Source organism: Bubalus bubalis, chromosome 17 (genome assembly GCF_019923935.1).
Source record: "Bubalus bubalis isolate 160015118507 breed Murrah chromosome 17, NDDB_SH_1, whole genome shotgun sequence".
NCBI classification, from domain to species: Eukaryota; Metazoa; Chordata; class Mammalia; order Artiodactyla; family Bovidae; genus Bubalus; species Bubalus bubalis.
Window position 1 is genome coordinate 39,897,597 of NC_059173.1, and position 12,233 is coordinate 39,909,829.

At 33.9% G+C, this 12,233-nt stretch overlaps 1 long non-coding RNA gene across 1 annotated transcript in view; it reads right to left on the reverse strand.

The window, feature by feature from the left end:
* Positions 1-200: 200 nt before the first annotated feature.
* LOC123329964 overlaps positions 201-12,233 on the reverse strand; it is a 43,893-nt gene continuing 31,860 nt past the window's right edge. Inside the window, exon 3 of the long non-coding RNA XR_006545608.2 lies at positions 201-3,281. This is a non-coding gene — a long non-coding RNA (uncharacterized LOC123329964). The remainder of the gene's footprint in view (positions 3,282-12,233) is intronic.

The following is a 12,233-nucleotide window of genomic DNA, read 5'->3' on the forward strand; positions in this document are numbered from 1 at the left end:
CATTAGTTTGTTTTCTTTTTTAGATTCAACATATAAGTGATAATATAGAGTATTTCTCTTTCTCTGTCTGACTTATTTCACTAAGTATAATACCCTTCAGGTCCATCCATGGTAAAATCTCATTCTTTTTTTTTTAATAGCTGAGTATTATCCCATTGTATGTATGTGTGTGTATATATATATATATATATATATATATATATATACCCGATCTTCTGCATTCTTTCATCAGTTGATGAGCACTTTAGTTGCTTCCATATCTTGGCTATTATAAATAATGTTGCTATGAATATTGAAGAGCATGTATCTTTTCAAATTAGTGTTCTCATTTTCTCCAGATATATCTCCAGGAGTGGAATTGTTGGGTCATATGGTAGTTATATTTTTAGCTTTTTGAGAAAGCTCCAGTGTACCCTTTTAATTTACAGTAGTATAATAAAGATAATGTCTCCTTTCAGGAAAAAGTTTCAACAAGTTTGCTTTCAGCACATTATAAAATATTAGTTCTCTAAACTTGTAATTATTTGGCTAGTTTGCTTTCTGGAAATCCAATTAAATTTATTAGACTTTTTATTTTGTCACTCATGGGCCTCATATAATATTTTCTTATTTTGCTTCTTAACATATATCTAGTCTGTATATATTCTGATCCAACATGAAACTCATTAATACTCTTACTTGCTGAGTCTAATCTGCTATAATCTATTTGTTGAATTCTTCATTTGTTGCTGACTCTTTGCTCTATTTCTGTGCATTTCTTTTTCAGATTTCATTTTGTCATGTATTTTCTTGAATATATTATTCACAACTATTTTAGCATCTAGAAATTTTAATATCCAGATAACCTGTGGGTCTTTTAAAAATATCTAATTTTCCTCTTGTCTATTATTTTTATTGAATATAGATTTTACTGAATGCTGAAAATTATGTATGGAATAACTCATCCTTGACCTTTAAATCTATAATAACATTTTTTTCTGATAAGGTTTTGAATTTCCATTTTGACAATTAAATCATAATGGCCTGATATTATACAATTATGACTCCATCTTTCTTTAAGGATTTTTGAAGCCAAATAATATATATTTCAAATACCAGCATAATTCTATATTCAAAGAAACAGGAATAAAGGCATTTTCATGAAGAAAAATTGAGAGAATTTCTTGGTATTAGATTTCTTCTAAAAGAATTACTAAAGGAACTTTTTCAGACAGAAAGAAATCATAGCAGAAGCAAACTTGGAATGTCAGGAATGATAATATTAAGCACTGGCAAAAATTTGCAGCAGCTAGAACTCCTGAACGTTGCTGATGGGAGTGCAAAATGGTCCAGGTATTCTGGAAAAAGGGTTGGCAATTTCTTACAAAGTTAAACATATACTTTCCATATGGTCCAGCAATACTACTCCTGGGTTATGTCTACAAAAAGACCTGTCCATGAATATTTACTGTAGCTTTATTCATAACTGCCAAGAGTTGGAAACAACCCAAATGTCCTTTGATGGGTAGATGGATTAACAAACTCTGATATATCTATATCTGCACAATGGAATGCCAATTAGAAATATAAAGAAGCAAGCTTCCCCTTTTCACCTTGATTGTTGTAGACTTTAAGCCCATTTATAGATATATTAAAATATCAAAACAGTTTTAAACTCACATTCTTTGTGAGTGACTGTAAAGGAAACTCAGGGAATTATTGTGGAGATGTTGAAGCTCTATAATGAAAATCTATCAAGACCAAGTAGCATGGTTTCTGCTATTGGACCTCATTTGTTGATGTCTAATTAAAAGAATCATTTGCATTTGTTAATGAATCTGTTTAGCTCCTAGTCAAATAATTATTGAACAAGCATGTGATTTAATTTTAATCTCAATTCTCCAGTGGCTCACTTTCTATGCCTACTTAAATATTACCCTTCAAAATGAGTGTTATTAATGTGGTTGGCACTTACGCCTTGCCTTTTCATCATTTATTTTATTGGTTTTTTCTCCCCTTCTTATTTCACCCTGTTTCCAGCATTTATTTAGCACACTAACTCTGATGAGCTTATATTCTGGAAAGAAATGCATCAAATTCCACAGAGTCAAACCTTATTTTTCCAAACATTGGGTGAGCTCCCAGAAGACATTTAATGCTTCATAGTTTTATAGTTTAAGCAATAAAGGAGAGGAAACTAATTCTCTCTCCATTCTCATACCCTCCCTCAAAATATAATTGAGACAGAGCCTTCTGTACTCTTGCTGATTTGTTTTGACATCCATGAACAATCTTACTGAGATGCATTTTGTGTTCTTTCCTCTGCTATGTCCATTATTAATTTTTATTAAACTTCCATTCCATATTATAAAGCATAAATAGGAAGTTATGCAACTATAAGGCCAAATCAACAACTATTCAAATGAGAAGCAAGGTAATTAATAACCAAGAGTGTAAAGTATTCCTGTGAATAAGCAGCTTTTATAAGAATATAATGCTTCTCACTTTTAAATCATTTTATCTTTCTGATGTGGAAATTTTGTCTGAACAAAATGTAAGGCTGTAATTTTCTATACCAGAAAAATCCATGTTACTGACCAAAAATGATCAGGAACATAGCAATATATTTTACCAGATTATTTCTGAAATCTGTTTTTCAAATTGCTATTAAAGGTGGAAAATGACTCACTTTTTTGATATTTATTGCCTTTGGGGGTTCAATTTGTATTTCTATGCAATTAATGGTTCATTATATAGAATAATCTTAATAAAATTATACATTTGGGTAAGGAATATGGCATGTGTCAATAATGAGTACACCAATAATGATTTTTACAGACTTTAGCTTGGGCTCTGCTACTACAAATTTTTCCCATTAATTTTATTTCACTCCATGAAAGTTGGAAAATATGCAGTGTAAAGCAAGATGCACAATTCACAGACCCAAGAAAAGAAAAAGCATTTAAATTTCATTTTCATAATACTTTTGTATTACTATCGCTACTTCATTTTTCTCCCAGAATCAATTTATGATTACTTGAAGCAAACAAATGGAAATATTCAAATGATTAATTCTTTTCCTTAATTTGCAAGAACAAGAGAGAAATCACAGTAACCACATTTAAAATAAGAACTTTTAAAGGACAGCTCTAGATTATATGATTTTTATGGATTAATTTTGCCCTTTTTACCTTCTGGATTAACCACCTCCTATAGAATTTGATTATAGTATCTGGAAAATGTCTTAGAAGTCACCAAGTACATCATGTTGCTATTTTCTTTTGTTGAGATGCTTCAAAGTACTAAAAAAGCAAGAGAAGTTAAATTAAATTTAGTAAATAGCATTTCAACAAAATAACTAAACTAAATAAATTATGTAATTTTAAAGGTTTTAAGTTACACACTTTTATAGTTTATTTTATATAAATATGATGCATGTTGATGGGGGAAATCTTGAAGATCCAGAAGAGGATAAAGAAGGGAAAATTATTTATTCTTTGCTATCCACACATAGTTCTGATTGTATATTGTTGCTTAATACTTCTGCTCTTTATATATTCATTTAATCAGTTGCTATTTACTGAGCACCTGATTTGTGCAAACACTGTTCTAGACAGTCAACCTTCTGATTTTGAAGCCTACATTGTGGCAGAAAGGAAACCAAAAATAAAAAAGGAACAACAAAAAATCTGATAATTATAATTATCAGAAACAAAACACACACACACACACACACACACACACACACACACACACAACATGATAACATAAAGAAACCACGACAGGGAAAAGACAAGGGGTGTATAATTTAGCGAGTAGTCAGGAGAGGAGGATCTGACATTTGAAATATGGCCTGACTAATGAGATAGAACCATTCATGGGTTGCATTAAGAAACTATATAAACCCCTAAAGAGGGGATAAACTTAAATGTAATGGAAAAGAAAAATTAAAATGTCAGAATTTGTGGGAAATATTGAGCAAGGACTTCCCTGGTGGCTCAGACAGTAAAGAATCTGCCTACAAAGCAGACCTGGGTTTGATCCCTGGGTTGGGAAGATCCCCTGGAGAAGGAAATGGCAACTCACTCTAGTTCTTTGCCTGGAGAATTCCATGGACGGAGGAGCCTGGTGGACTACAGTTAATTGGGTCACAAAGAATCAAACACCACTGAGCGACTAACGTTTTCACTTTCACTATTGAGCAAATATGAGTTTGATAATGAGGTGAAAATGGGAAAGCTGTTATGCCAGATTATGGAAGTCATGGTCAGAAGTTCAGTTCAGTTTAGTTCAGTTGCTCAGTCATGTCCAACTCTGAGAGCCCATGGACTGCAGCACGCCAGGCTTCCCTGTCTATCACCAACTCCCAGGGCTTACTCACACTCATGCCCATGGAGTTGGTGATACCATCCAACTATCTCATCCTTCATCATCCCCTTCTCTTCTCACCTTCAATCTTTCCCAGCATCAGGGTCTTTTCAAATGAGTCAGCTCTTTGCATCAGGTGGCCAAAGTATTGGAGTTTCAGCTTCAGCATCAGTCCTTCCAATGAATATCCAGGACTGATTCCCTTTAGGATGGACTGGTTGGATCTCCTTGCCATCCAAGGGACTCTCAAGAGTCTTCTCCAACAGCACAGTTCAAAAGCATCAGTTCTTCAGGGCTCAGCTTTCTTTATAGTCCAACTCTCACATTCATATGTGATTACTGGAAAAACCATAGCTTTTACTAGATGGGCCTTTGTTGGCAAAGAAATGTCTCTGCTTTTTAATATGCTGTCTAGTTTTGTCATAGAGTTTCTTCCAAGGAGCAAGCATCTTTTAATTTCATGGCTGCAGTCACCATCTGTAGTGATTTTGGTTATAAGTTCAGATTTTATTAATTTTTTAAATTGTGGAAAGAACAGTTAACATGGGCTCTATCCTCTTAACAAAATTTTAAGAGTTTAATATATTACCGTGCTGTACAGTAGATCTCTAGAACTTATTCATCTCACGTCACTGAAACTTTATACCCACTGAACAGCAATTCTCCACTTCCCTCCATACCTGGCAACTAACATTCTACTCTGTTTCTATGAGTATGGCTATTTTAGATGTTATATAAGTGGAATCAGGCAGTCTTTGTTTTCTGTGTCTGGCTTATTTCACTCAACATGTTTTCCAGGTTTATTACATTGTCGTATGTAGCAAGATTTCCTTCTTGTTATGACTAATATTCCACTGTATGTATATACCAAGTTTTCTTTATCCATTATTCTGTTGTTAGTCATTTAGGTTGTTTACATGTGTTGGCTATTGTGATAGTGTTACTGTGAACTGGGGAGTGCACTTATCTCTTAGAGATGTTGGTTTCAATTGTTGTGGGTACATACCCAGAAGTGGGATTGCTAGAAGATGATGCGGCTTACTTTTCATTTAAGTTAAAACAAAATCCAACCTCAACAATTTTTTAACTTACATAAAAGATAATTAAAATAATGTTTAAAGCAGAAGAGTGCTATGTTTGGTTTTCTTTAAAAATAAGTAACCTCTAGGTGGAGAATGGAACATTGTGTGCTGGGAGAGGAGCAGAGGCAGAGAGTTGAAATGTGCGCTATGCTTTAGTCCAGATTAAAGAAGGAGTTGGCCTGGATTGGGAAAAATATATTTCCAGCATCATTGTAATGACTGCTGTTGCCACTGCTGCTGCTGCTGCTAAGTCGCTTCAGTCGTGCCCGACTCTGTGCCACCCCAGAGACGGCAGCCCGCCAGGCTCCCCCATCCCTGGGATTCTCCAGGCAAGAACACTGGAGTGGGTTGCCATTTCCTTCTCCAATGCAGGAAAAGTGAAAGTGAAGTCGCTCAGTCGTGTCCGACTGCTAGCGACCACATGGACTGCAGCCCACCAGGCTCCGCCACTCATGGGATTTTCCAGGCAATAGTACTGGAGTGGGGTGCCATTGCCTTCTCCAATTGTCATGACTACATAGATGTAAATTATGTAAATGTGGCATCATTTATATGCAATCATTTGTGAAATGGTCTATGTGTAATTGTTCCTATGTTCCTAGATTTTAATTATTTACAGTCTATGGTGGTCATTCTTCAAGGTAAATAATTATGCATATCTATTTTACTTCCCTGAACAAATTTTTTTTAATGCAACTGCCAGATCAAAGAATTTCCACACTTTTAAAGATTTTGACACTTAGTTCCAACACTGTTCCATCACAACATTCATCAATGGCTCACAAAACTGCCATTTCTCAGAATGACCAACTAATCTTTTGATAAATATTTTTAAAATCTGTGGCATTTGCCAGAGGAAGAAGGTGATATCTGACTTGTAGTCTTCAAAAAATGTTTTCTTGATGCTATTGTGAATTTTTTTAAACAAGTATTTAGCCATTTTGTAAATTAGCTGTATATATATATAGTCTTCAACTATTTTTCCTCAGTAAGTTTTACCTTTATCATATTCATTAGTTAGAAATTTTTGTTGTTATTAACATTTCTATAAATATGAAAATATGCCTATACTTTAATTTTATTCATTTTAAGTATGGAGGGTTTTCATATTTGTTGAATATTATAAAACTATGCATCAGTGATTTCCTCCTTATGACCTCCATGTTTGAATGAACACTTAATGTAATAAAAATTTGACTCCACTTTTTGGTGTTTGGGCTTCCCTGGTGGCTCAGACGGTAAAGCATCTGCCTGCAATGCAGGAGACCAGGGTTCAATCCTTGGGTCGGAAAGATCCTCTGGAGAAGGAAATGGCAACCCACTCCAGTACTCTTGCCTGGAAAATGCCATGGACAGAGGAGCCTGGTACGGTCTATGGGGTCGCAAGAGTCGGACACGACTGAGCGACTTCACTTTCTTACTTTCTTTGGTGTTTGACTTCTGACAACTTTCAAGCTTCAGATCTCACTTCTCTCCTTCTGCTCCACATCTGGGCAAGCTGATAAGAAGGCCTGGGCACTCCCTCCTTTGGTGCCAGGCAGGGGAGACTTAAACCACGCAACCTCCTCCTCATCCATTGGAAAACTCATCTAAAGGCCACTCCTAACCACAAATCAAAACCCTACTCCAGTCTCCTTTCTTTGCTCTCAAGAGTTATTTTCAGAGCAGCCTTGGAAGCTTGTCCCACCCCTTCCCCAAAGCCTCATTATGTGAGTAAGAAAGGTTTTAATGTCCTCTTGGTATGTGTGTGGCATCATCTCTCCTGACATCTGAACTAGATCATAGCTGAGGTACTATTCTGTTTCTGCAGAGTAACCACAACACTAAGAAAGGACTGTTGCATCCACAAGTCAGGTAATTACTTGCCAATATTTTCTTGCATTTCTTAAATATGTTTAAAAATTTAATTCCCTAAAGATTAAATTATTTTAGGTTTTGATATAAGGTAGGGATGCCTATTTTTTTAAACATTAAGTCTGTTTAAATACTATTTTAGAAACTACTAGGAGGAAGACAGAGGAAGTAGAAGGAAGAATAACACTTACTTTAATATCCCTTTAGATTTTTAAAGACATGACCATTATTTTAAGAACTTTATAAAATTTTGGAAAAATCTTAAATATAATTCTGATGGTCACATTAATGTTGAAAACTTAATGGCAATGAAATTTGATCAAGTATTATCTTGTTATCTTATACAGTTAAAATGAAAACTGTTCAGATTAAAAAGAATCTTGGCAACATTAAATGTGGTGAACACATTCTTAATTTACAGCATTGCTAATAGAGTGAAGTTGAAGAGAAGTTCCAAGATTAAAAATGTGAAAGACAAATGACAATTTTCAAAGGCAATCAAGAAGGCTTTTATCTACTATGCCACTTCTGACCTAATGCGATTGGGTAGACATTTTTGATTGCTTGCTATGGGCCTGAAACTACACTATGTATTTTATTCAATTATCTCATTTAATACTTAGATCTTGGTAGAAAACAGTATATGTAATATATATATGTGAGAAAAAGTATATGCTCCCTCTTTACAGATGAGGAAACCAAAGCTTAGAAAGATTACATAAATGGAATAAAGTCAGATTTGTAAGTTGTAGGAGTAGCTTAGAACTCAATTTATTCAAGTGGAGACATTCCAAAAATGTATTTCCTTGAAATTATTTCTATGCACTTTCTCTGTAAAATCTATTATTTAGCTCAGGCAGCTAAAATGTTAGTCAGTCACGTCCAACTCTTTGTGATCCCATGGACTGTAGCTCGCCAGGCTCCTCTGTCCATGGAATTCTCCATGCAAGAATGCTAGAGTGGGTAGCCATTCCCTTCTCTGGGGGATCTTCCTGACCCAGGGATTGAACTTGAGTATCCCACATTGTAGGAAAATTCATTACCAACTGAGCTCCTAGGGAAGCCCTCAGGCAGCTAAAGGAAATGCCAATTAATGTCATCACTGGAGGGTATATTACTTTAATCTCTGAGTTTGAAGTATTATAATTTTAACCAATAAGTAAGTTTTTATAGAAATCAAGATTGTCCAATACTATCTTCTCATTTCTATTCTCAAAAATCTTTGTTTGACAGAAACATGTTGAAGGTATTTGTTACAGGTACATGGGAAATTCCCAGGTGGCACTAGTGGTAAAGAACCTGCCTGCCAATGCAGGAGACAAAAGAGATGCCAGTTCAATCCCTGGGTAGAGAAGATCCCCTGGAGGAGGGCATGGCAACCTACTCCAGTATTCTGGCCTGGAGAATCTCATGGATAGAGAAGCCTGGCAGGCCACAGTCCATAGGGTGGCAAAGAGTCAGACAAAACTGAAGTGACTTAGCACGCACACACAGGAACATATTGACTTCTCCTATAAAGAGAAGGAACCAATTAAAGAAAGGAAACAATTCAAGACAAATAAAAGTTATTTTCAAATATCAGCTATGCATCTGTTACTTGAATAACAGATGTAAGCCTGGGCATACCTGAAATGGCTAGGTCTATGAATCAAAGTAAGCATGGAACAGGTCAGTCAAAAATTGTCAGATGAGATACCTAATGGTAACCCCCTGTTTTAAGTGCCACATCTTTTGTCATCATATGTCATTACATTTACTGTCACATATCACAGTGGTTACTTTAGACAAGTTTCCAAGCTTTGGTTTTCTACTTCATACTTTAATGAATGAATAAATTTCCTAGACATCAATGTGATCCTTTAACTAGTATCCAATGAGAAGTATATCATCTACAAATGCATTATTTGGCATTTTATTGCCCGAAAAAATATCTCATGTATATAGTTAGTCAACTTCAAACAGGATTCTCAATGATTTCTTTATTTTCTTATCCGAAAATGAAATTACAAAAGAAAATGTGTGTATGTATTTAACACCTTATTTCAAGTACACTCTAGATAAGAATTATTTTTTTTCAGATAAGTGTTCACAGTAATACATTTTCTGAACTAGAAAAGAGAAATATATCTCACCCTATTAAGAGGTTCTGTTTATTTATTGTAGGTTAGTCTGACTGGTAGGCTTTCCTGGTCTCAGCAGGGAAGCTCATTCATATACCAAAGGAATCTGATGGGATTGACTAATCTATTAATTAAAAAATAGTCCATGAATAAACATATTATTTAATTAACCCCTCCTTTTTATTGAATGTTTAGTTTAGTTTCTAATTGTTTGCTATTATTAGCAGAGCTATAACTGATATTCCTAAGAGAAATCTTTTTTGCATATGTTTGAACCACAAGTTCTTTAGCATAGAGTCTTTACCTGGAATCACTGCAGCAACATGAAGGCAAATTTTGATAATTTATGTATTCTGCCAAATTTCCCTCAAAAAGATTATATCAATCATTCTTCCACAAATACTGCATGAAAAATAATTCCCTTTCCCATTGTTAAGACTCAGTGTTATCAAGTTTGAGTATTTTGGCCCAAGTAATCAGTTTAAAATGTATCCCATTTTTTGTTTTATCAGATTTTATTGCCAAAACATTTGAGTCATTTGTCTTTTTCAAGTTGATTTGTAGGAGTTTCAAATGTTCTTTTAATCTGTGGCTCTATTTGGATATTGATTACAATGTATATTGATATGCACAAGATTTTGTTTTTATTCAGGTAAGTTTTTCTTAAGAGCTCTTTTTTCCCCATTTGGAAGGTCCTTCACATACAAAGTGTATCTTTAAAGATAGATGTATTTTTTCTTTAGAAAATTTTTCACCATGCAAAGAGTGAAGTCATCTTTCTTATTATATTGCTATTTATGCCATTAGTATATTTTTCATTGAAATCTTAGATTTACCAAGAATTTATTGTTATGCATGGATATAAACTGGAAATGTAATTACTTTTGTTCCAAGTATAGAAACAAGACTTATGGCAAATATTCATTTATACATAAGAATGATTCTGAACTTTCTATTCCATATAATATATAATTAAAAATAGTAGGCTCAATGCAATCTTGCAAGAATCTTAGTTTCATTAGAATTGATCAGTCTAACCTACCATCTTTATTTACATTATCAGAAATTCTTTTTCCTTCTCATTGACTAATGGCTTCCTTCCACATTTTCCAATTTGGTAATGATTTATTTAATTTTTATGGCTTTTTTTTCATTCAGTGAGATTTTGAAAAAGGGAGATTAAAAAAAAACTTGCATTTGTTCACCCACTGTGAAATAAAAATGAATAGTTTATATTTTACATTTGGGCTTTAAAATGTTCATATTTTACTTTATATATTCATAAATTATTTTTAAAAGCAAATAATCAAGACATAATCTACTTTTATAAAATGATTTGTGCAGTTACTAAATATCTATGAAATATCTGGAATTATTAAATACATATCAATAACCAAAATGATCTTACAAAGCATTTATTAGCCTTATAGAAAATTATGTGTGTGCTTTTGTTATTTATCCAAAAGCCATCTCCAAATACCTACTTTCTTAAAAAGAGAATTCTAATTTCCTTTGCCCTATTTTAAGTGAACACATATGGTTTAAAATCTTCCGAGATTCAGGGCATAAATCTTTTTTGTTTGAGCCTTTCATTCTCTTTGCCTTATAAATTGTGCGGCTCTGAGACTGTACCCTACTTCCAAGCTCACAAGTTAATCACTGTGGCTCCATAGTTTCTGGTAGAAGATATATTCTTCAGATGTGTCAGATGAAGTACAGTTTAGTATCCACTACAGATAAAGTTACTATTAAATAAAGAGATCTAGAACTTACATATAATATTTATATTGATATTTAATTTTGTTTGTCTTTTTATTATTAATACATATGATTTTTCTTCAGTCTAACAAAGCTTACACAATTGTGTCTGAATTCTATAACGATCCTTGAGATTTCAGGGGTTGTATACTCACACAAATGCATTAAGTAGTTTCATATATTGGCTCCAAACCTTCCTGTGACCCTTCATTTCCTGTCACAAGTGCAAATGCGCAGGGCTCTCAACAATCACCTGCCAAACTTGACTACCAAAAACTTTAAGCTATATTTTTGCATTACATTTTGCATATATTCAACATTAAACTCTTTGTACTTTAATAATGCTTATTTTGAATAAAATTTCTTTAGAACTGTTTAACTGCCTTCCTATGAAAATTAAATTCCAAGGGGCCCAGTATTCCCACAGTTGTTGACAGTAGTCATGTATTTTTCTGAAAAAATATTCCACATATAATTTATAATAGATGCTCTCTATGAAGTCCATTAAGTGCAAACATGTTTATTTTTGTGCCTGAGAGAGTTTTGTTTTGTTTTTTTTTTCCCATAAAACTGCTGAAAGATGTAACACTTTCATACTTGGAGCCCACTGTCCTCACTGCTACAACAGCTCTCAATGAATAACTATTAGGAGTTGGTATATGAATAGCCTAATTCTCTTATTCTTTGGATAAAATACTTTTTAGATACATGGTTTTCATCTCTTCCCAGAATTTTATGATACTTTAGATCCATATTAAATAGCCTTGAAGCACATTTAATACCTAACCACTATTGGCAGCTTTCCCTTTTCTGTATTATTTCCTATATAAGCCCCCACTTCAGAGTATTAAGTTCTTTGCACTTCCAAGAAGTTATTTGACCTCTAATTCTTTGAATCTGCTACTGAAAGAACCCACACTAAGACTCATTTAAAGTGGTCCCCAAATGCAGTTCCTGAATCGCTGAAGTCAAGTGACAAGAAGCCTGTACCAGAGAATATAACCTCTAGAATGCTATAGTATCACAATTATTAAGCCTCATCTGTAGTAAACTGGGGTAAAGTCGCTCAGTC